The sequence below is a fragment of the Tauraco erythrolophus genome, chromosome 9 (assembly GCF_009769465.1).
Source record: "Tauraco erythrolophus isolate bTauEry1 chromosome 9, bTauEry1.pri, whole genome shotgun sequence".
Classification (NCBI taxonomy): domain Eukaryota; kingdom Metazoa; phylum Chordata; class Aves; order Musophagiformes; family Musophagidae; genus Tauraco; species Tauraco erythrolophus.
Window position 1 is genome coordinate 9405663 of NC_141473.1, and position 24532 is coordinate 9430194.

Here is a 24532-nt window from a genome sequence, read left to right on the forward strand (position 1 = left end):
CTGATTTCAAGAGGAAACATACTGTGTTGTGCAAAGATGGGTATGTTCTGACTGATGAGTTATCTGCATCAGACAAAGACGTAATGCTGACTTCTACCTGCTTTTTCATCTGTGCTAAGCTATTCCCCCCTGATTTTCATGAAAAAAAAAAAATTACATAAAACTGATGGGATCTTAATTATTTTTAAAACCACTATCCTACTTTTGTATGTGACAGACTGGTTCAAAAGTGATGAGGGACAAACAATGGAATTATAAACCTCATTTTCCCAAGAATCAATGCAAAAAAATATCAATAATGCATTTTTTCTTTTTGAGGGAGAGAGGAGAGGGCAGGGGGAAGGGCAGGAACTGTAGGGACTGGTACCAGCAAACTGCTGGAAAGCCAAAGCACAAACCTTACAGTGATGTATTACACATACACAGCATATTACAAAGATGGTAAGTGTCTGACGTTGGGTGTCTGAGTCTTGGTCCAAAAGCTGCTGAAAAGCAGAGGGAGAGATTCTCACCCATGTTGCTGTGCAGATCATGAGTGGGGCAATGTATTGGCTCTAAGAGCTCAGTAATGATTAATGTTTTCACGTTTCAAACTTATGGGTTAGCTGGACATTATCATTCTTTCAAAAGTTTTCTGTTTGTCCTGTTTACTTAATAGAAGGAAAAGTGAGTTTTCTTTTATATGTTCACACAGTGGCTAAGTGACAGCAAGATATGCTGCACAGAGAATACAGCCCAATATTTAAGAGGCTTTTCTTTGAAGACGTGAATTCTATTCTTTGCTCTGACATAGATTTTCTCTGTGACCTTGGACAACATTCTTTGCTCCTCAAGGGCATTTAGGCATCTGAAAATTAGGGATTTGAAAATACCTGTTGTTGGGTAAAATATATTAATCTGTTTGGGCATCTCTAAAAAATCCTGAGGTGCCTGTTTGCGTCTCTTAAACCCCAATTACCTTTAAAAAATGTTGACCTTATGGTGTCTTTTTACACTGTTGAACTTCAGTTAGAAGCCTAGGCTGTCAGTACAGTCAGTCTGAAAATGTAGGAGGTAGGATCCTGCTTCCCAGCTGACTAATTCAGAAGCCTCAGGTAGATGCCTGAAATAAAACAATGTCAATCACTGCTCCTTAGTGGACTTCTAAAGGAGTCAGGAAATGGCTCAGTCAATCAAACAGCTCAACAGCAGTGCTGCTGCTCAAAAGGATCATCTCTTTTCCCTCTAATGGTTCCTCCTCACTGCTTCCTGGCTGTGCAGTTCTGCACTCGCCTTTTGTCAGCTCCAGTGTTTATCTGAGCCTCTGGTTTCTTTCTCTGTCCTTCTGTGTCCTTACCTAGCAGAAAGCTAACGCAGTGCAAGAAAGTGAGCAATTCTTTGCTAATTAATGAGCTAAAGTAGTTCCTTGAGGATCAAACCAGTGGTAATAGTGCTGCAGTGAGGGAAGCAGGAGCAGATGGGTTGGAGTGAAGAGAAGAAGGAGTGCGCTGGGGAGTATGTGACAACCCTTTGCAGAAGCAGCAGTGAACTCTTGGATTGGCTTGTCCGTCTTCTCTGACTCAACATCTCCTATCTAAGTATCTGAGGTCTTCATCTGTAAAATAGTAATAATGGTGTCTCTCTTCTCTGCACCTCCCTGTTCCGCTCTGTTCAGCTTCCTTCCACATTCCCAAGATATGGGCTGGATCTGAGACAGCAGCTGGAGGAGCTGATTCAGCTGCACACATGCAGATTGCCTGGCTGGTACTTGTGGCTAAGACGTGCCCTCCAGAACTGGTAACTGTTGAGTTCTCACTGCAGTTTTTCGCCTTCATGTTAATTTCTCCTCTTAAGTGCTAACTGCTACAAAACTTGGAGGGATGTAGAACTCTTTCTTCTGGAAACACAGCTAAAAAGCTCTTTTTAATAAATGAGTGCTGTATCTGATCCATTTTAGCATTCTCTCACCAACATGGCTGTTGAACTTCTCTGCTTTGGAGACTTTTCACAGCAAATGGAATAAACTCTTTGTGTTCTATAGAAACCCAAGTTACAAATGCCTTTCCCTTCCTACTTCCTAGCAGTATAAAGAAAGGAAGTTCTTCATTAGAAAGCTAATTTTTCTATGTTCCTGAACCTTCTTTTTAAAGTCGTCTATTAAGTATCACACAGGAGAACCTTTGGTAGTGCTAGTTAGAAACTCACTAAAGGAAGTGCATAGGAAATGACTCAATTAAAATACAAAATGCTGTCATACTACATTGACTGAGGAAAACCTTGGCTCTTTTGGACACAAAGTTGTTTGCAAGTGGAAAACTTTACTCATTACAGAAGAGAAGGCAGGGAAAGAAACCGTTTTTCAAGTGGATGTCAGATGACCAACTAAGGATAATGCCATAGGAGTTGGGAAGGAGAAGAACTTTAGAAGATTTATTGAATTCTTGCTGCAGGGTTCAGAAACATTAACAATGGGCAAGAAAACAGAATGTCATAATGAGTATGACTGAAGTGTGGGAGACACTGGAGTGATCCATGATAAAAAGAGCAGGGTATGACTAAAAGTCAATAGTTGTGTGTGAGCATGAACACAATGTCGGAAAAACAGATGTGCCGGTTCATTTCTTGCACCTATGTCACCTGACGAGAAGGCACGTGTGTCCTGTCCATTCTGCTGCTGCTTCCATGCTTTCCTACGCATACGCACTCCCTACTCGGTTGGTGTGATGGGGAAGGTGAGCGGCAAGAGGGTGGGTCTGACAGAGCAGGGACACTGGCCAGGCTGCACTTTCAAAGGGCGGTGGGAACGTACGGTACGTCTGTTACTACATCCGTTCTGCTCTGTGGACACACTGTGATGCAATCTTTGCCACCTCTCAGAAATACAAAGATTTTGGTAATTGTGGTTTTGATTTGTATTGTTTTGTTTTCTTTTGTTTTTTTTTTTAAATGAAAAAATTCTGTAGGCTTCTTGCTAGCATGGCGATGTATTGTGTACGGTAGAGCAGAGCGGAGGAGTGTGATTCAGTCTCTCCTGTCATTTCGTTTGCATGCTGGCCCCTCTCTGAACATCACAGATTGCGCTTTCTGTTTCTTAGTTCTTAGTTGCCCATTCTGAAATCGATAAGAATCTGCTCTAGTGTTTTAATTGCACTATTCTGATGTGGTCTTCTAACCTGTTACTCTTGACAAACTAGATGGTTGTTTTGCTTAACTCTTGCCAGCATCTAATAAACTGGTGGCATAGGGGTTTTCTTTTTAGCGTGGCTTGGGAGTATTTGGCTGCATCAGACTGGAGGCCAGGCTGCCCTGGGGAGAGGTGCCCGCCACAGACTGATCTTGTTCTTCGGCGCTTTGCAGCTGGTTGCTTACTGCTTTTATTAAGGTACCGGGAGGAGGCCGACTACTCTTTTCTGCCTGTTAATGCCAAGACTGTTTTGCGGACAACACCGCTGTAATCTTTATGTTTATGTGCTATTTACATACGATGGGCAGGTGTGGAGTCGCTATGCTCCGTGGGGCTGTTCGGTGGGTGAATTTCGAATTGTGCCACCGACTTCAGCGTCAGGTCATAAAGCAGCTGCACTGCTGTCGGTGATTTTCGAAGACGACCCGTCTACCCAGCACTTTCCGGAGCAGAAGGTCTGGCGGTGCTTTTCCTAGGCGCTGCGTTTGCAGCCGCTGTGCCTCCCCCAGGGCGCATCGCCGTGCGACGAGGCGCGCTGCCCCCCCTGCGTGTGACATTTCCCTGTCGCCGTTACCAGCAGCCGATATCGCCTTATTCCTCTGCCCGCCCCGCTCCCGCTCCCGCCGGTCGCCGCTTCCAGTGCGCAGTCACGCCCCACGGGAGCCGCGGCCCCTCCGCCCGCCCCCCGCCCCTCGGGCCGCTCCGCGGCAGCGCACACGCACCGGCGCTCGCCCGCGGGCTCCCACTCGCGCACACGCCCCGCACGGTCGCCCCGGCACCGCCCCGCACCGCGGCTGGCGCGGAGGGAGCGCGGCGGCGGCGAGGACCCGCCCGGCCCAGCCCAGCCCGGCCCGGCCCGCCCGGCGCCGCCGCCCCCCCGCATCGGCCGCCGCGGCGCGGAGGGCGCAGGGCGGTGCGGGCCGTGCGCCGCCGCCGCCGGTGCTGCGCGACTCGTCGCCCGCCTGAGCCATGTCTGCCAGAGGTGGGTCTGTGCCGCGCCGGGGGTTCGTTCCACGTCCCTGCGAACGGCTGCGGGCGGAGAAGCCGCGCTTGACCTTGCGCGCCTGGCCGCGCTGCAGTGCCCCGCTCCCTGCGCCTGGGCGGAGGTCGCGGGGGCTATTTCGGAGCAGGGGGGGGGAGGCGAGGAGATTTCCCCGTCACCGGCCGTCGCCTGCCCGGTACCATTTTGCAGCTCGGCCGTGGAAGGGGCTCCGGAGCGGGCTGCAGCAGGGCTTAACGCCGCAGAGCATCCTCCGGGGACGGGCGCCGGCCGCACCTGCCGGGCGAGGCGCGGTGACCCCGCTTCGCCTTTTCCCGGCGCCTGGGGCGCGGCTGGGGGAGCGCAGGGGGGTGCGGCGCTTTGGTGCGGGTTAAACGGTGATGGGGGTGTATGTATGCGGAGAAAAGAATATGGTGGTGAGGGGGGGTTAGGGTCAGAACTCGGCGGTTATTACTGCTTAGGAAATAAGAACTGGTGGGTACTGGCGTGTGCTGAGCGCTAGGGAGGCGTCTGGTTTGTCCTGGCGTTTGTAAAGCAAGTGCTTCTCTTAGGGTGTGGTGGTAAATCCAATCGTCGGATTATACCGCTGGTGGACATTTGCATCTGGCTTGGAATTAACCTTCTGAAGTTTCACTTCAAATTCGCGTTCGTTTTAATAATGGCCTCATCCTGAATAGCCTTTGTGCTTCGCACACGTTGGTGCGTAGGCTCTGACTGTGTGATTCTGGGCTGGAGATGAACAGATCAACCTCAGTGACTGCAGATCCTGCCTTGTTCCAAACTTCTGCTTCCAATATGAGAAACTGATGCGGGTGTGGCCCGAAGACTGGTACTTTAGGGTTTTTATTATAGTTAATACCAGTTAAATGACTGGAGGCGTAAAGTTAAGCATTTTCTAAACGTTGTTGTAACAAAGCAAAAATATTTGTAAGCATGTCTGTCTTTTTTTGTGTGTTTTTTTTTTTTTCCCCCTGAAGGGAGAACATTACCTGCACAATAATGACAAGTGAAAACACTCCCCAGTTATTTCTGAATTGAAAAAAATACTTTATCAAAATTATGTATTACAAATTAACAAACCCCTGAATGTAGGGATATGTCTTACTTCTTCTTCCCTTTATTTCTTTGCATCTGCATGTATTAAATACTGCTCAGCCTGGACCAGCTCTTTCATTTGCTTGGATTCCTGTTGTCTTTCAGATGAGGTTCATGCACATGGAAGGCATCATGTGACTACTGAAAGGTTGTCAGCATTTTGTGGTTAGGACCATATTCCTAAAGCATCACACCCTTTTTAGATATAAATAATAAATGGTATCAGAGCAGCATAATTCTTTGTGGCACAGTATTCCTGCCTTAGGAAGGAATGGACCATATCAGTCTCACAAGAATCCGTTTCTGGAAGAACACTAAGTATATTGGCATCAGTGCTGTGCTAAGGCTGCATTAGTACTTGTGGAGAAAACCCAGCAAAGCTTTATAACATGGGTTAGATTTGTCGTCTTCAAAGGAGTACCTGGATTTGTGGAAGTGACAGAAAAACTTTGCAATTTCAGCTCTGCAGGTGACTCCCCAAAACAGAACCGTACAGACTAGGAAGCCAGGGAACATTTCCACTGGCCATATTCCCTTTTCCTACCCCCACCATCCCTCTTTCCTATTCATCTGCACAACACATGATGTTTGATGCCTGCTAGAATCTGCTGGATTGCTGCCTGGAGAAGAAGGGTGAATTCTTTCTCAGCCTCTCCCCTGCCATCTAGTTTTTTTCAGAGTAATTAATTGGAGAGAGAGAGTCATAGGACTTTAGGGAAGTAGTGAATAAGATTCATAAAAGAGATGAAGATATTAATTTCTATTGATATTTGCTTTTCAGTTTTAACGAATGGACTTAGTTGGAAAATAAATGTGTCTGTCTGAGTAAATAGTTATTCAGTGCTGACCAAAGGTTATTTGTGTGTAAAGCCATATAGACCATTGTTATTATTAACCATTTTAAACACTAGTGCTGTTAAAAATCTTAGGTATGAACTTGCTTTTACACACTTAGTGGTGTGATGGGCTTAATGAGGTTACTCATGAGAATGTAGCTCGAATAAGAAGCGAGTCTTTAAGGGATTAGGGCTTTGTTCAAATGTCAGGCAGGGACCCTTTGCTTCATGAAGGCAGAGTACCTCATGCATATGCAGTCTCATTAAAACCACTCTGTCATTAGGGTCTGCATGCTTAGCGAGTATTGATTGTTAATATTTCATCTGGTGTTAGCTGTCCAAAGGATGATCGTTACTGTTCTGAATGCATCAGACACTTGGAGCTGTCTGCTTGTTGATTAAACATTCACCTGTGCCATTTTTATTACTAACCTGCAGAAGATGCTCAAAGGATAGTAAAAAACCATCACAATATTATCAGTGTTCAATCTGTGCAGCTCTCTGTTCATCTCTTTTGCTCCAGGAGGCAGCATGGTCCAGTGAACTGACTGCAACAGATGACAGAAGAAACTCCTGAAATCCAGCAGTACCTCTGAACTTTTGGACCATTTCTTTTAACCTTTCTGCTCTAGTTCCCCCAAACTACCCATATAGTCAATGACAGTATGACAGATTGTAAAACAATACATAAAGTATAACTAATAACACAAATTCATGTAATATTGCCTTAAATGGAACTCTGGATGAAGAGTTTTATGCTTCCCTACTTGTACTGTGGAAATAACAGTAACTAACTTTTCCAAAGGGGTTGTCAGCTCACCTGTGCTGTAAGATGAATTTTCTGATATTTGCCTTTATTTTCTTCCAGCCTTCACAGACTAGGTTGTTGCAGTCCTTCACACCTGTCCCTCACCTCTCGCTGTAACAAAAGCAAAAGGTCTCTCACATTCTTCTGCTGCTTTCCTCATAGTACAGCTCTAGCAGATATTTTGACCAAATGCCAGATGAAGCAGCATAGATGAGTGGTGTTTCCAGGATCTTGAACAAATAATCATTTTCGAAATTTTGTGATTGAACTGGGAGCTGAAACAAACTTTGAAAATCCCTTTTCGCTTCGCTGTCAAGTTGGAGTCCTTCCCAGGGCACTCTCAGGACCTGCTCTGCAGCCTGTTGAGATCAGTGGAGAGCTGTCGTTGACGTCAGTAGGGCTTTTCAATTTTGCAGTTTGCAAAATTTCAGCTGTTGTTAAGTAGTTGTTATTAGGACTCATACATGGCTGAATTTGGGTGTTGGAGTAAGCCTTATAGATTGTCGCTTACCTAAGGGCCTGTTTGCAAAGAGCTGTAAATTCTCTGGATGAAAGACATTTTTCTAAACCCAAGTATAACTGTGACCTACTTGTGCATGTTATCTCAAACTGCTTAAAAACTGTCAAAACTACTTGTTATCATGAAAGTCTAAGTTAATGGAAAAATGGCTATTTTTAACTGTTATAATCTTCAGTTATGCTAGAGCAAACAGACACCAATGGTAGTGTTTGGTATAGTCACATATGAAAATCTTTGCTAAAATTTCTTTCTAAATGTTGAAAGAATTAGCATGAGCTGTATTTAGTTCAGTAGGCAACTTCTTCAGGAAAATGAAGGTGTGTAAAATAGGAAGTTTATCAATAGTGGTATCTTTTCAGCCTTTTTTGTGCCATAACAAATATCACTGAATTTAGACAGAAGCCAGTGTTAAATAAATATTATTGTTGTCTAGTATTAACAGGTTGTACTTACCACTGTGATGCTGCAAGTGTGGGTGTTGTAGAGAAGGTAATTACGTTTTTTAGCCTACTCAATAGTCAAAGTAGTAGGGTTGTTTAGCTTAAGAATTTATTTTATATTACAATCCTTGTCTTTTCCTATTTGATTTTATAACAAATGTAGATCGAACTCTTCTCCTTTCAGACAAATGAATCACTGTAACACTGGTGTGAAGGAAGTTTTGTTCTCATTTTAAAGATGAGGAGAGAACTGAAATGATTTCTTTCTTTTCTCTGAGTCTCACAGCCAGGTCAGTACAGGGGAATTTCTGCCTTCTGGGTCTCATCTCAGGCTCCACATTTATTCTTACACGTGGTGTATAAGGTGATATACTTCATATATATATGTATGAGGGGTATATATACTCCTCATTGTGTTTTGCTCTGATAACAGTTTTCTTGAACTGCACTCCGTGTATTTCTTGAGTGATTCGTCTAACAGTGGTGAACTTTTGTGTGAGGAAATCACAGATTTTTCAATGAGAAATTTACATACTACATCTTGAACTCCTACGTATTCCACCAATAACCTTAATTTTTCTTTTCCAAATCTTCTCGTCCTCCTCAGATAGCTGTAGACATAGCTGCTGTTGCTGGCAGCGATGGCTTTGATTGAGGTCTATGCTGACTGGTATAAAAACTAGATGCTGGGAGTTTCTGGTCAATGTTCTATTATGGTCTGTGATTTTCACAGTACTATTGCTGTTATCTAAAGGAACTAGCGACTTAAGAGGTGGAAATATTGTCTGCCATATCTTTTCTGAAATCTATTGCTATGTTTTTCTACTCGTTGGCAGAGGTATTTCTTTCAGGCATGTAATAACCTCCCTAGTTTGTGGTGTGACTAGTATGTGGCTATCGCCAAAGGCTTTCAGGCGAGCAACCTGGAGAGTGGGGCAGTGTGAGCTGGCTGGGCATTTCCTTAATTTTAGAAGCAGAGGATTTTAGCGTATTCAGAGTAGTTAATTATTGTAGCTTCAAGTGTTTCCAGTCCTAGTGATTTCCACCATTTTCCTTGGTGTAATGCTCCATAGCCCGGAGGAGCATGTTCTTGGCAGGGTTCGGTGCTCTGCAGCATTGCCTGAGACAGAGCGGTGTGTGCAGTCATGCCGACACAGCTGTTTCTCGCTCAATACCTGTGCAGTGCAGAATTTGGAACTGGCTCTGAAGGTTTTTGTCTCCCCAGCTTTTGTCCTGAATTTCTTCTATACTGATTTCATACTCTTATTTAATCCAATCTGTGCTTTCTGTTTATTTATTCCAAATGCATGTAATGACTTACTTTTTTTTCTCTAGTTACTTGTTTTCGGGCCCGAACCTGAATTTAGTGGCTTAAGTAGCTCAGGATCAGCACCTGGATTGTCACTGCAATCTGTTCTTGTCTGCACATGAGAATCAGCAGCTGCAGCCAAATCTTTAAGCCTGATAAAGCTTTTGTTTTGATGAGGGAGAAGAATATTTTGCTGAGGTATGTGATTAAACAGTAGTATCTCTTTTAAGCTGCTCCTTTTTAAATTTTGCCTTTTCGTCCCATCTTTTTCCTCCCTCAACGAAGCTTAGTCTGTGCTGTTTAACTTCTGTGATTAAAGAAAATTACTTCTGAATGCATGGAAAAAGTTGCATAGACTAATGGCAACAACAAGAGGAAACTGGGACAATGAGGTAGAATCTATTTTAGATGCTTTGAAAGGAATTGCACAGAAGGAAAATAAGCATCAGCTTATGGATGGAAAAGCCAGCAAAATTGCTTTTAGTGAAGAACACCAGAACCTCATGTGTTTTTCAGTCTCTGAGAACAATCTTTTGGGGATTTCTTTTTTTTTTTTTTTCCCCTTTAATAGGTTTGACTAGAATATTCTGACTTATTTTTAATCTAATCTGTTAGTAAAATGAAAACCACACATGGTTAGTTCATGTGACTGGTGTATTAGTTTTGCAGTGTAAAGGCAGAAACACACAGTGGAAATCAGACTTTGGTCTGTAAGTTATGAGATCAGCAATTAGCCTGTTATTTTTTTTATTACATACTGTTCAGGCTACGATATCTTTATAATTAGGTGGTCTTCACTGAAACCCAAAGAAAACTCATGGACATTATACAGTAATAGGAGAAAAAAACTCTGTGAGACATGCATTTCTTTAAATGTTCAGCCCTTTTCGTGGCATGTTTTCAGAAATAACTTCATTTTTAGAAGCTCAAACCCAAATAAGAGTCTCAATCCTGTAAACATTATTGAGAGTTAACATTTGGTATGTTTACCAGTACCGTATGTTATGTAGGGAAATCCTTAATTTGTAAACAAGGTGGGACCAGACAGGCTTCAGCAAGGTCCACCTGTGATGGAGGAGTCTTACATTATCCTTTTCCCATTTCTAAGCCAGAATTCATGCTTTGGTCAGTGAGTTTGTTCCACGTATAGGATGAAACGTGGCCACATCCATGATGCAGTGCCTGCTGTTTACGTGCACACGTTGGAGTTAGACTTAAACTCAGTGTGGTGCTGATCGTGTGGAGCTTTAGCGAGAGCTGAATATGAGCTACCTGTCCGAGTACTTGCCTGGTTTCTTGGGTGGGTTTTGCAGCCTGTGTTGACTTCTGTGGTGTTGTAAACAGTTTGTTGTGTCCAGTCTCAACAAACTCATTTGTGGTGGTGACTGTTGTGTGATTACCTAGCCTTGGAGTTACTTTCCCATGGCTAGAAAAGATGGCATGGACTTCATGTTTGATGAAAACTATTAATCTGCTCATCTGAGCTCTACGCTTTGAAGTGGAAGGAGGATCTGTTGTCATCATTGTAAAAGAGACCGATGTGTAAAAAGATATGATGAGCCAGCATGTTTTGTGGCACCTGTATTTTCTCTGCCTTCAGAGAGGAGGTGCTGGGGCTTTCCTGCTGTGCTGGCAGGATTGCTGTGGTGGATACACAGGAGAGACACCTGCTCTGTGCAGCTGTGGCGGAGGGGTGCTCTGGATGGAAGCGTGAAATAGGAAACATCCAGAAGAAAATGTCCTCAAAGATGAGGCAAAAGGTTCTTGTTTTCCCCTGTGGTGTATTTGCAGTTTCAACTTACAGGGGGCTGAAAGAGTAATATCGCAGTCAGGCAGCAGATTGTGAGGTTCGGACTCCCTGAAGCCCTTAGACCTGTGCTTAGCTCTTTTTGGAGCATGCTGAAAAGTGCAGTATGCGTTGCTGTTCATTGACGAAGCCAACGATGTCTTTTTGTATTTCATGGGCATAGATGTTTTCTTGGTAACTTACTGGCATGGCACTTAGTGATCCTTTTGGAGATGTCAGAGAGGTGAGTGGTCTTATCACAGAGGACCTTCTGTGGACATCATGATAAGAAGTTTTGGTTTACTGCTTCATTACTAATAAAGATGGTTTAGTCTGGTTCTGGAACTGCATAAACAGGTCATGTATTGTGGTAGAGGTGGACACGTTTTAATCCAAAGTGTGAAGCTGTAACAGTTTCTGTAAGATTTCTTCACTATTTATCATTCCCTTTGCTACACCTGGAACCTCAACTTAGTTGTTTCTAATGTGCTCTCATTTTAACCACTGTTTCCTCCAACATAAGTCTTGTATGAGTAAGGGCTGTGGGATTTCACTGAGTGAAAGGATCCTGCTTTAATTACTGTTATTATAAGCCTGATTTTGTTTCTATCGCATCAGGCTTACATGAGGCATCTTTGATCAACAAAGAAGTCAGCAAAACTGCTGTTCAAATTACAGCTTCCTTTTAACTAGTGATGAAAGCTTTCAGTTTATTTTTGGCATTAGAAAGTCTGGGAGACAACCAGGTTAGATAAGAACTGAAACCCAGTTTAATGATAAAGGAACATAGCTAAGAGAGAGTGTAATAACAGCTCTGAAAAAGATGTCCCACCTCTAACTGTCTGTGACCCTACACATAAAGAAAATACAAAGTAGTTTATGCCAAAGTACTGGCTTTCTCTGATGTCCTAGGTTGCCAGTTCTGCTGATCTATATTTGTGGAAGAGCTGGCTTCAATAAGGACTCTGTAAGGTGAATGAATTTTGTAGAATTAGAGTGTAAAAGAAGAGATGGATTTAGGACGTGCTGTTTCACTGCACATAACAGTAAATACCTTGTTCAGTGGAACAGGAATATAGTGGAGCCTCTGGTCAATAGCCAGTGTGGAAATCAATGGTTTTCTCAGAATGAAAACCAAAAGGAGAAACTCCCTTTTTTTCTTGAATGAAAGCACACCTGAGTGAAACACAAATCTAAGCACCTTTAAAATTAGGTTTAGTTGCAAAAGGAGCTGTGCTGAATATTATCCATGAAGTCACATTTTATGCCTATTAATGAAAAGTGACATAATGTAAGTATACTCATTTTCTCTGCCGAGAACTTTCTTTCTTCCAGTCAGAAGGTGTGTACGTGCATGAACAGGCTGTACTAAGGTGTGTGTGAATGTCTCTGTTCCACGAAAGGAAAGCTGCAAATGTCTTCAGTGGTTTATAATGAGCAGAGCTCTAAGACCTATTACCTTTCACTGGAATTGTGCCCAGTTGTATTTTTTTTAATTTCAGTTTCACCTGTTCTCATGAATATCCTCTGCATATGAATGTAGGTACACAGGACAGGATTTGAATGTTTCTATGGTCGCCGGCTGCTGCTGTATAATTTCTCTTTTATTGTCCTCGTAAGCCAATAAAACAATTAAATGATAATCAGGCAATCCCCTAAAAACCTGTGGCATATGTAAATAAGAACAAAACTTACTGCAAGAAGGCAATATTGTTATGTAATAATGTGGTTATCCAAAACTGTTTATTCTACTTTATGAGCTGGAGATAATCCCAAAATTATCCAGTCCAAACTTTGATCTAAGGAGGAATAATAAAACTTTGATCATTGTTGAATTGGCAGCTGTTATAAAAAGCCTGTGTCATACTTCTCTCTTAGTAACACTGGCTAAATCCAAAATAACTGATAAAAGAATTTGATGATTGAAGCTTAGGGATGCTTTCAGGCTTGACCTGAAATAATCTCTGTCCAAAAATGTCTATAAATATTTTTTTCTGTTTTCTCTTGCCAGATGTTTTGATATTTGAGATAAATGACAAAAATGTTTTGTGTACTTCGATGTGCACTGCACATTTGGAGTCTAGTGTTTCAGAGAAAGAGGCTCTGGTTAACTGATTATGTTCATACATAATATGATTAATTTACAATAAAATTCCGGTGCCATTATCTTGCTTTCTATCTTTCTGAAAATGTCAATTAACATTTAAAAATTTGAAATGGCTAATGTCTGTGACTGTATTGTAGTTACCACAGTGATACTGTATTTCTTTCCATACTTGCAACATAGGAAATATTTTCTTACGCATGTTTGTGTAGGAAACACTGCTTGTGATCTTCTTTCAGAGTTGCAGCTGGACAGTAGCAAGTTTTTCTAGGTTTAGTATTTTAAAACATAAAGCAGAATGTTAAAAAAAAAAGCCATTTAACCTTTTGTGCCTTATAAATTGGACCTTTTGAAAATAGCAGAATTGCAAGGGTCAACAAAGCTGACAGACTTGTGAAGTTTCTTTGCTACTTTTGAATTTCTATCCATAATGCATTCAATTGTGAAGATGGCTGAAAACTTAGACTCAAATGGCAGTTGATTTTAGGTTCTTTAATGTATTTTGTATATCTAGCTGTAATGTGACCTCAGTCCCTGGGTAATGCAGGGGTTTTCCAAATCTGTGTGGCAGGGATGTTGAGAGGTTCCTGTAATGTTTGGTTTAGTGTTTCAAGAGTGAATGCCATGAAGGGGCTACGTCTTGTTCTTCCTTCCGCCAGGCTGGCATGACACTGTGCGTTCGGCTTGTTCTGTACGATTTGGGGTGGTGCAGAAGTTAAGCAGGGCAAGAATCAACCTTTCCCTTCTTTTGCTGCCAGTTTTCCTGCTGGCTGGCTTGTGTGGTCTTGTGTTTTGGACAGTAAATCCTATTGAGTTAAATATATTCCAAGTTTAAGTTTGGGAGATTTTGTGACTCTTTGCAATAGCAATTTCCCTCTCTTTCTCTTGTCCTCTGGTGACAGATTTTGCAGATACCGGGAGTTCCGATTTTTCCTTTCTGCAAGGCACGCAGGCCTAGCAGACCAGTACTATAAGATGCACTTTATTCTCTGTCCATTATTGCCACTCCGTATTTATCAAAAGCAAAAAGACTATGTGCCTGAAGGAGGATTAAGAATCCTACCATCTTGCTATTTATGATGCTCGGGAGGTATTTTTAGTAAAGGTTGTTGGCGTCGCCGCCCAAGGGAATGGCTGAGAGAGGGTAGGTCAGGAGGCAGCCAGCTGAAACTAATGAGTAGGATGGCTGGAATTGCAGGGAAGGGGTAACCCCAGCAAAGATCCCTTTGGTGATTGTGTGCGTGTGTATGAGTGTGTATGTGTACACATAAACAGATTTGGGGTCTATGTGTAGAAAACAACTAAAGAAACTATAATCACCTGTGCTCACTGCAGCCATCTGAGAGAGGGGAGGAGATTAATTCATGCTCTGTTCCACACAGTTCCTATTCCTGAAAGATTATCAGAGTTACGTGAAATGGGTTTTTATATGATGCTCAGTTTCCACAGCTGAACCCTCCCTGCAAATGCACAGGCCCAGCACGATCCGTATGTTGCTAAGGAAGCAACGTCGAGGTCGAGCCTTGTTCTGCCCTTGTTAAATTTGCTTCCTACGCTTTCCTCTGGGGACTGGGAAGTCACGAGAGCAGTGGGTGAAGGAGGTGGTGAGTAAGAGCTGTAGAGAGTGGAAGAGGAGTGGAAGGACACCCAAGAACGGTGAGCAAAAGAGACATATTTAAAGCAGAGTGAGGCAAGAGAGTGTGTGTGGGAATCTTCCTTTGAGCTGGTGCAGAGGCAGAACTGACACAGAGCAGAACTGGCTCTGAACCTAAAACAGATTAAAAGAGATGAGAGTAGAGAATGTTTGGAGAGTTACAGAAAGGAGCTGTAAGTGTTCTGACATCAAAAAGCTTTTTGGTTTTATTTCATTGTTTTTTGGACACCCCAAGTAGCCTAGCAGTCAGTCGACGGGAGTGCGTGCTGGACTAACTGTCCTCACAATTGCTGCAAATATTTTTGTGATTTTCTGAAGAGAGCAGAGGGATGTACTGGTTTGTAATCGCCTGAGGAAAAACTCTTAGCTGCCTAAAACCTCTGAACGCTTCACAGACTGATCTAGGAGCTGGTGCTCTGCCAGATCCTATTTTTAAGCAATTAGATTTCTCTCCCAACTTTATGAAGTTATGCTTCTCTAGCAGTATCACACAAGCATAGGGCCTGGAAAGGGAGGGGGCAAGCATATGACTTTTGAGGGGAAAAATATAAAACTAAATTTGGTGCTGTGTTTCTGTGTCTGCATAGCAAAGAGCTGATCTTCAGTGAGACTGAACAGCTCCAGCCTTGGTACGTTTCCATCCTGCTGAGTTACACAGCCCATGTTGCCACTTACAATAGAATCCACTGTTTTCCTTGAGTACATAGTTAATTCTTTTCTGTTAATGCTTTCTTTCCACTGCAAGTTGACATTTCAAACAGAAGTGTTAAGAGGTTTCCTAGGGCAATTAGGAAACCCCATCAGCTGGGGCATGTAAAGAAACTAGAAAGCATAACGCCAACAGAAGTCCTGTGTTAACTCACTGGGAGTGGATTAATTATGAGATCAGCTACGATGTCCTTTTGATTTCTGACATGTCTAAAGAGCCCCACAGATGCAGCCAGAATTGATCAAGTGTTTTCAGAAATATAACAAGTAATTTTTCTATTTGCAAAATACACTTCAGGCAAATGGAATTGGGAAGACAGAGGATGGTGAGGCGCTGTAACAGGTTGCCCAGAGAAGTTGTGGATGCCCCATCCCTGGAAGTGTTCAAGGCCTACAGGAAAGCTGGAGAGGGACTTTTTACAAGGCCGTGTAGTTACAGGACAAGGGGTAATGGCTTTAAACTGAAACAGGGCAGATTTAGATTAGATATAAGGAAGAAATTTTTCACTCAGAGGGTGGTGAGGCAGTGGAACAGGTTGCCCAAAGAAGTGGTAGATGCCCCATCCCTGGAAGTGTTCCAGGCCAGGTTGGATGAGGCTTTGGGCAACCTGGTGTAGTGGAGGGTTTCCCTGCCCATGGCAGGGGCGTTGGAACTAGATGATCTTTGAGGTCCCTTCCAACTCTAACCATTCTATGATTCTAAGAGAAAATAAAGTTCACAGGAATCACCGCTGCTGCCTAAACACTAGTAATGCTATCAACAGTCCCAAACTTAACTGTTTTAGTCAGAATATATCTTCCTTCTTGCTGGCAGGAGAGCTCAGTTTAGTTAGTTTGTTCGCACCATCTGATTTCCAGCAATAAATGTTATATCAAAAGTATGGCCAATGGACCACATAAGAGTTAGAGTGTCTGAGATTTTCCCAAGTTCTAGGATAAAAAACAATGTTTTGACACCAATATGGAAGAGAGCTGGTCCATTTAAAATGCATGTTAGTGTGCCTGCTCATAATTTCTTTCAAGTGTGCAGTTCTTAGTAGAGCATTCATTGACGTTTCTTCCTCAGTCGTTATTCCAGAAACAATACTCATCATGGACTGGAACAGCTCTTGACTACTATTAAGTTGTATTTTCAGCCCCACCCTCCTTAGTTTCTGTAATGCAAAATAACCCAGTAGGAAATCTTTAATTCAGCTTTTCATTCTGTCCAACATTATTTACCACTAATATTTATGGGTTCTGTAAGCATTCCACTCTTAACATTAATAGTTTGTCTTGGAAGTGCAAATGTTTAGCATCAAATTCATTTTCCACTAGGAACTAGCCTTTCTAAAATGGTTATTTTCCTGTTTTACGTGTCTTGAAAATGTCAGGCAGTAGTTTGTTGCACTTGAGCATAGTATTCTACAGTATCAGAGGGTGAGACAGACACAGCAATTTGATCTTCCCTGAGTGCTTCAAAAAATATTCAGCATGATGCTTTCTATTTCTGATCTGTTTCATGCCTGAATGACTGTTTAGAAACTGCAGTGCTTATTTTATGGACATAGAATATATTGACAAAAAATCTTTTTGGTAGCGGACCTCTTCGAAGACAAGCTATGCTCTCTTGTGTTGTATAAATCTGGAGTAACTGTGGAGGCTAGCTGAATAATTCCAGGTTCGTCTTAGTCAGAGAGATGAATTGGTCAGATTTTTGGTCATGTTATGAAGTAGAGGAAGACACTGAGCAGAGGAATGGTTGTGTTCATCCTGCCTTGAGGCAGAAAGAGGCACACAGCTTTTTCAAATCCCTTTCATAATTAGTATTTTGTAACTTCCAGTGTTCTATGCTATGGCACACACAGGTTTATTCAGCTGTGTTCAGTCTGAACACCTATTTTGGAGACTGTCTTTAACATAAGGTTTTTCCACATTCATTTGTATGTGATGGCAGCATAGAGAGCCTCAACAATATATTGTTATGTAGAAATATAGTTGATAATGAAGATAGTTATACTTCGGCATGTATAGAAGAATGTCTGTTGTATATATAGTGATTCATAAGCTACATGAAGCCAAAGAAGCTTTCCTTCCATTTGGAAGTAAAAAAGTAGGCATTGTGATCTTTGGGGAGTTGTTCATCCTGGCAGTTACAAGAGTCTAGGTAAAATCTATATATCAGCCACAATCTGCTTTATCTGCTCTAGGACATGCTAGATAACATGTTTTCCTAGAAGGAAGGTGTGAAAATTACTCTAACTGTTTCTAAAGTGTTATGACTGATGTCAGATGTAGGTTAGTGCAGGGAAGAGAAGTTGTATAAAATTGGAAATTGATCCTACTCTTAATGAATTCCGGTTTTGTATATTAATCAAAATATTGCTGTCCCTTCCTCCCTGTCTCCTTTCTTCCCTCTGGGCTAAACCCTTCTCTGAACTGAGTAGCTCTGATGAATTGTCTTGCCATCCTGGCAGCCACATTGGAAAACTGCTGGAAATATGAGGAACTCTACAAATTATATGTGCATGTGTATATGTGTTTTTATTCAGATATTCATCGTCAGCTGTGGCTGATCATGATTCCTGCGTTAGCTGAACCACAGGCAAGTACCTGTTTTTTTTGCCTAGTGTATCATGTGCTTTCTAGTCAGACCTTATCTTCTTCTCTAAAGGCAGTGCAGTGTTTGGATATAGTCGTTATTTAGTTTTAATACCTCTTTGGAATAGCTTGTGTGCCAGTAGGGTCATGGAGGTCTTACCTCTAACCTAGAGCATGGTGGCTTTCTGTCTTGGAGGACATAAACACTGCCAGCAGGATGAAGAGAGCTGAGAGGTTGTTTAGTAGCAGAGATTTATTGCATGTTTTCATTACCTTTGCATCTTTTCATTACCATTTGCAAGGTAAATACCTTATAAAAGTAAGCCACAAAAGCGAAGGCAGTATGTTATATTATGTTTTCTGATGCTGAACTCATGTTCCCTCTTTCATTTCTTCTATATGTTTTTGTTTTGTTTTGTTGTTGTTTTTTTTTAAGCAGAGATTTGGCGATGGCTGTTTTTCAATTTGTTTGACGTTTGGCCATCTGGAGCTGAGCAGAGCTTTAGTCACACACGTTAGCTGTGTTAAGTGGAGCAATGTAGGATCTAGGGGCCAGATTAAACTCTGAAGTAAGCACAGTGGAATTGGCAAAGTTACCTCGGGATTGGACTGAGTCTTTCAAGTGGCCGCTTGCTATGCAGGTTACTAAGAAATTTCATCCTGTTTTCTCAGCTCTGAGGGAGCTTGGTGTGAAGATCCTTGGGATGCTTGGGGTAAATTGCTGGTCAAGTGAATGGAAACCAGTCAAATAATTCCCAGTACTTTGTTTCTATCCAAGTTAAAACAAATAAAGAGAGCTTCTTTCTTGGTAGTGTTCTGTAAGGCACTTGGGACCTGCTAATGGCCCAGGGCTACTACTTACAGAGCCTATTCTATACTTTTAGGCTGCATTTAGGGTGCATCTTATTCCCTAGATAGCTTCCTGAGCCCTGCATTGCTGTAGCTCTCTGCCCCAGCTTTTCCAGAAGAGATGGCTCCAAAAGCAGAAGAGAGTGAGTACAGTATTATTAGGTGGTTGAATGATTTACTACTAATTTGTGTGTTGACTTATAATTGTGAACTGGGTACAGGGGATGGTACTGGATTCAGCGGACAAGTTCCCTTATATAACAGTATTTTTATTTCCTTGAAAATGAGGCTGTCAACACCTTTCTTGGGAAAAGTGTATATTCCACAAGCATTATTATTGGTGAGGTGTCCTCCTTCCCTGATTGTTATATCCAGCTTTCTTCTGGGTCATGTGAACAGCCCGTAACTGTTTTTCGTACCTCCTGGAGCAAGGCAGTCATGGGCCTGTGTCTCCAATCTGCTAGCTTTAAAGAAGCCTGTATTCTTCTCACTCTTATGTTATGACCCTGAATCCTTTGATATCGGTTCTGTGTTTCAGGTGTATCTCCATGTGAGGCAGAATATGACTTTCATGACATTTCCTCTACTTATAAGTGGCCTTGTGAGTGTTTTGTTAGGAACAGAATGAGATTGTCTTGGTTTCTTGAAGGTCAATATCAAGTCCGAGCCTGGTTAGGAGACTGGAAATGGTGCCATGTACAGGAGTATGAACTATATTGCTGTTGCTGAACTCAAGGTATGCAAGAATCAAAGCCTTCTGTTGCTCCTGTCTGCAGATCAGGGGTGTGATTGTAACTTGCCATATGACGTGACATAACATCTTGAACTGAGATAGTTTGGGCAACAGTACAAGGGAAGTCATAGTGGCTCAAGTTTTAGGAAAGGACCTTTATATTTTGGTGAATAGGCTGAGTTGAAATCCATATCACTGTGACTTAATGGTTGTTAGTTCCCAAGCGTCGTATGAGTTGGGGTATGGCTACTGCTGCCATCGTTATTCTTTTGATGTGGTTTTAGGCAAGCCTCTGAGATTCTTTTCAGAATTCTGCTATCCTTTTTGGTTGCGTTCTTGCAAATTCCTACTGGGTATGCTGCCCAGCCTGTCATCGAGTTTCTTCTCCATGTGTGGCACAGCTGGACAGTATGAAACCCAGCAGGGTTATAAATGTATATAGCTTCAGGTGGTATCTTTATTTTGTCAACATATAGTCTAGCTAACATGTAGTGACTTCCTTTCCTCTTGGACTTTGGTTTCTCTGCTGAAGACAGCTGCTCAAAAACCAGCTGTGTTGGTCTATTTTACAAAGCTTTGAGGATTAATGATTATGATGCACAATCCAGTAGTGGAACTTTGTTAAATCAATGCTTCTCCATTTGATGATCAAGCTCTTCAATAATTTAAGTGATTGCCCATAGTGGTTTTCTGCCTTTCCTGATGTCCAAAAGAGTGGTTCTAGACTTAGCACAAGTGCTTCTGTTCTTGCGCGGATGAGCTGAGGTCTGAGCCTAGCCACTGCCATACGGTGGGGTCAGGAGCTGCAGAACAACTTTCCTTTCAACAGCTCTGAGAAATCTTCAGGCAGATTGTAAAAGCTGATCTGCACAATCACCTCACCTGCATTTACAAGATTTTCAGATTTGGTATAGGAGAAGTGTTTAAGAAGTGCAAATTATGGGAGATGAAGTATCGCATAGCTGCCATACAGAATCACTCAGTGAGAAAACATGCTTACACTTGTGCTAGTGTTAGTGAAGTTCTTTGTAAAGTATCTGGTTAGCAGGTATTTCCTGAGTATTATGTGCACCATCATAAATTTTAGTGTCAGAATTCACACTGGGTGATGGTAGGTGCCTTAAAATCAGTGAACTGTGCAATGGAAATTATTTGAGACAGCAGTCATGGAACACATTTTGAGTGTGACCTCTCACCATCATAGCCATCAGCTGTCACCTGTAAGTTGTCTTTTCCTTTGAGTACGAACCATCATGCCAATCTGGTGAACAGAAGTGCCCATTGAGGGTGTGGGACAAATGAGATGGCTGAAGGCCTTGTCTGGAAAAATTTACTCATGGAGTTCATACTGGAGTTTGTAGTATGAAGTGGCCTGCATCACTAGATTTTTTGAATTTTATTTCAGAAGCATTTAGTACTTAGTTCTGTCCACTTCCTAAGCGAGCCCGAGTTTGTGGTTTATGAAGCAAGTACATAAATTACAATAGTTGGGTCTTTATAGCGTGTCGTTGTCGTTAGTGTGTTTGACAAGATTCAGAGCACCCCAGTTAGGAAGTTTTGTGTCTGTAAGCGTTACCATGGATGTCATTCAGAGTTGGCCCTAGTTCTGTGATACTCCACTGCTCAGTACAGGCCTACTCAGACTTTCCTCAGTGCTGCAGCTTCTCTCCTACTCTGTCATTCAACATACCAGGTGCCAGTGGTTAGCGTGATCTATGATGGCAGGTGCAGGTTATGATATAGGAAAGATATATAAGATGAAGCCCTTATATTCAAGGGATTTAGAAAGCACAGATGATAGCATAACCTAGTAATGCCATGTTGTTCCTTCCCTGTCATCTAGTCCAGTCCGCTAAGCATGTCTCCCATTACCAAATCCAGAGTGGTGCTGTCTCATTTGTGCAAGAAGAACGTTAATGATATTTGGAATGGGCTTAAGTAGGATTTAAGTGTCATGCAGATGAGGGCTAATCCTTTGCATGAGGTTGTGGTCAGGCTTTTATGCAAACATATAGTTAGCCTTTTTGCTCAAATGTAGATAGGTATGAAAATCAACGGTTTTGAGTTACAAACACAAGTTCTTTTAAGTCCACTGGGTGGCCCAGGGAGTGTCACAGTATCTCTAATACACTGTCCTGAAAAGATGTAACAAATACTTAGCACAGCATTTTGTGATGCAAATCTATTTCTAGTTAGGTGTCACGTGATTATAGTGAAAAAGAGAGAAGTTTTTTTTCTTTGAACAGGGTAAGTTAAAAGACAAAATCAAGTTTTCCAGTGTTACTGTTTTAAAAGCAATTATCATTAGGAAAATTTCTGTAAATGTATTTTTGCTGTTACCCGCCCAGTCATAAATTGATATAACAGATGATCAATTTGCAGGAAAAAAAGTACAGGATAACTTACAACCAGAGGCTCATATCAAGGCTACATTAGGGAGCAAAATAGAGCAGGTTTAAAGCTGTGTTTGGATGACCTTCAAATCCCATCTGTGAGTTTCGTTTTAGCTTCAAGTTTCAAATGTCAGCTGCAAGTAGATCATTGCACCAGAAACACTTAGGCAAGAGAAGATCAAGGATGTCCTCTCTTTGCATTTGTTTTAGAGGAGAGAGAACTGTGTTGCCTCATTAGGAGCTGCTGTCTGTGGGTAGACTGATGTCTCTGGGAGGAATTGGGAATCTTGCTCACTGGGCTGATACATTAATTAAGGGTGAAAATGGGAATATCTCCACTAGGAAAACACAAATATTAAAAATCCACTATGTTAACATGTTATAAAGTACTGCTTGTCTGGTGTTTGGGTTTTGTGCCATGAGGCATGAATATCCATGGCTAAAAGCTGTAAAGATTCAGAGAGCGTGGAAGATTTAGAGAGTGGGGGAAGAAAGCCAAAACAATACTAGGGTATTGTTAAGTATATTTAGTCAGCATTATGATCTCTTGCCTCCTTGAACTACAGAATTTACCAACAAATCCAAAAGGCAGGCTGAAGGGAAAAATGTCCCCCATCTCCTGTATTAGTTACGGGCTTCCCTCTTGTGCTTTCGTTGTTTACATGGAAGAAATGGGGATAAAAGGGGAAATGTATGCAAGGCACTGTTATTTTAGAAGCAAAACCTTAGGTCAGAGGTTTCAGTCAGCCAGGATGATCCTTGAGCCCAGTAAAAACACACTGAGCTGCCTCCAAGAAGCATTTGGCAGAACTGAAAGGTTGCTCAGAGAACTAAGAAGCTGCTCTGAAGTGCTGTAAATCTTCAGGAGCTTTAATTGTTACCACTGATGTCATTCAAACCTGATTCCCACTGGAACTTCCTCTTTGTTAATTATGGTCCTGAGGATGATAACTTGGCAAACGCAGCTGCAGCATTGCTGTTGCGTCGCTATTAATCGTCCAGACTGGATTGGAGGGAAGATGTGTTTCTTTACTCTCATTATAAACAGCAGTAGAGAAATGGGAAGGTTTTTGATGACTGAAAGTCCCTTTTCAGCCGCGTTACAGAGCGAGGGCTGCGGGATCCTAATACTAGTGTCCAGCTCTGATATGTTCATGTTTTCGAAGGCATTGTGGTGCTTTTTCCCAAAAAAGGAATATGAAACGTGTCAAACTCTACAAAAGCAGCTCATCTTTGACTTGTCAGTGCAGCTATAAGAGAAAGCCTTACGAATGAAATTCATCCAGTTTTAATAACTTTTTTTAAAATAACTTTCATAGGTGAAGGAGACAGATCATATTAGGAGTAAATTGAAGATTCCCAGAGTGGCTTTCTTAGGCAAATGTAGAGAGATTATTTCTAGGATGGCTTTGGGAATAGTTTGCATTCTCTGGTGATGTTGATTTCACTGTAGGGTTATTAGTCTTTCCTTAGAGCCGCTTGCTGACCTACTGCTTGAAGCCAAGCAAACATCTGAAGAACACAGCTCACAGGATTCCCTAGCAAAACCTCAGCTGTAAGAACATTGCCTTTGAAGTGACCTCTACCGCTTCGTGCCTGCAATGATCTGACCATCTCTTTACCTAGTCCAGTTAATTATAGGGAATATTTGTGGAATTTGTTGTCTGGAGTGCAGGCTGTAGCATCTGAACATTATTTCAACTAAACTTTGAAGCTAATGAGATGACATGTATTTACATTACTGAACTGGGTCACTCTTTTTCTTTGTGGAATTTGATTCTGAATGTGCTTGGAAGCAGAAGTAACACCTCTAACACCATTATTTTGGTTGTTTAGGCAGATAAAAGCCTCAAGCTGGTTTGTGTAACGTGCCTCACACATCCTCATGTTGGCTTTTTGTAAGGCAAAAATAACTTCCAGAGATGTCAGTAGAGGTGAGAAATTATTATTTTGGAGCTTGTAAATTAAACTAACTGCACTGAAGACATGTTCTTAGTATGTGGTGACAGGAAACAGTGATAAATGTGATGACATATTCATAGTGATAAAGATATCCTACGATCTGTAATTATGTTCTTGCTAGTTTGTTAATTAACTGATTTCTGTGGCATTCTTGCAGGGAGTGGAGGGCTGTATTTTATTAGTAAGGCACTGCAGAATTTGGTTTGTGTCCAGGCTTGTGGCTAAAATAGCAGTCTACATTGTCTGTCCTTGGAAGCACATCTGAGTCTGGAATGACCTTCCTGGTATTACCTGGGAAAACCTCTTGCAGTGCCCCGTGCTTGGAGTATTCCCCGAGATGTGCTTAATCATGCTACAGATGACCTGCCCTTGTAGTGATAAATGAAAGTAAAAAATGACCTGGCATCTTGCCTTGTAGGGTGCTGAGGTATCTGCTAGAAGGGCCTTGATATCTGCTGATGCAAAACCAGTAAGATTTGTAGGAGATCTGTGTTAAGTTCAGGCTTCCAAAAAGATGTTAGGGACAGCTGGTGCTGTGTTTCAGGAGCCCTTCGTAATCCAGAGCTAACTCAGGACTGATCCATTTGCAGCT

General features: G+C 42.0%; 1 protein-coding gene across 1 annotated transcript in view; it reads left to right on the top strand.

Annotated features, from left to right (window-relative positions):
- Positions 1-24532, top strand: part of ABLIM1 (actin binding LIM protein 1) — a 217432-nt gene that overhangs the window by 10718 nt on the left and 182182 nt on the right. The window lies entirely within an intron of this gene.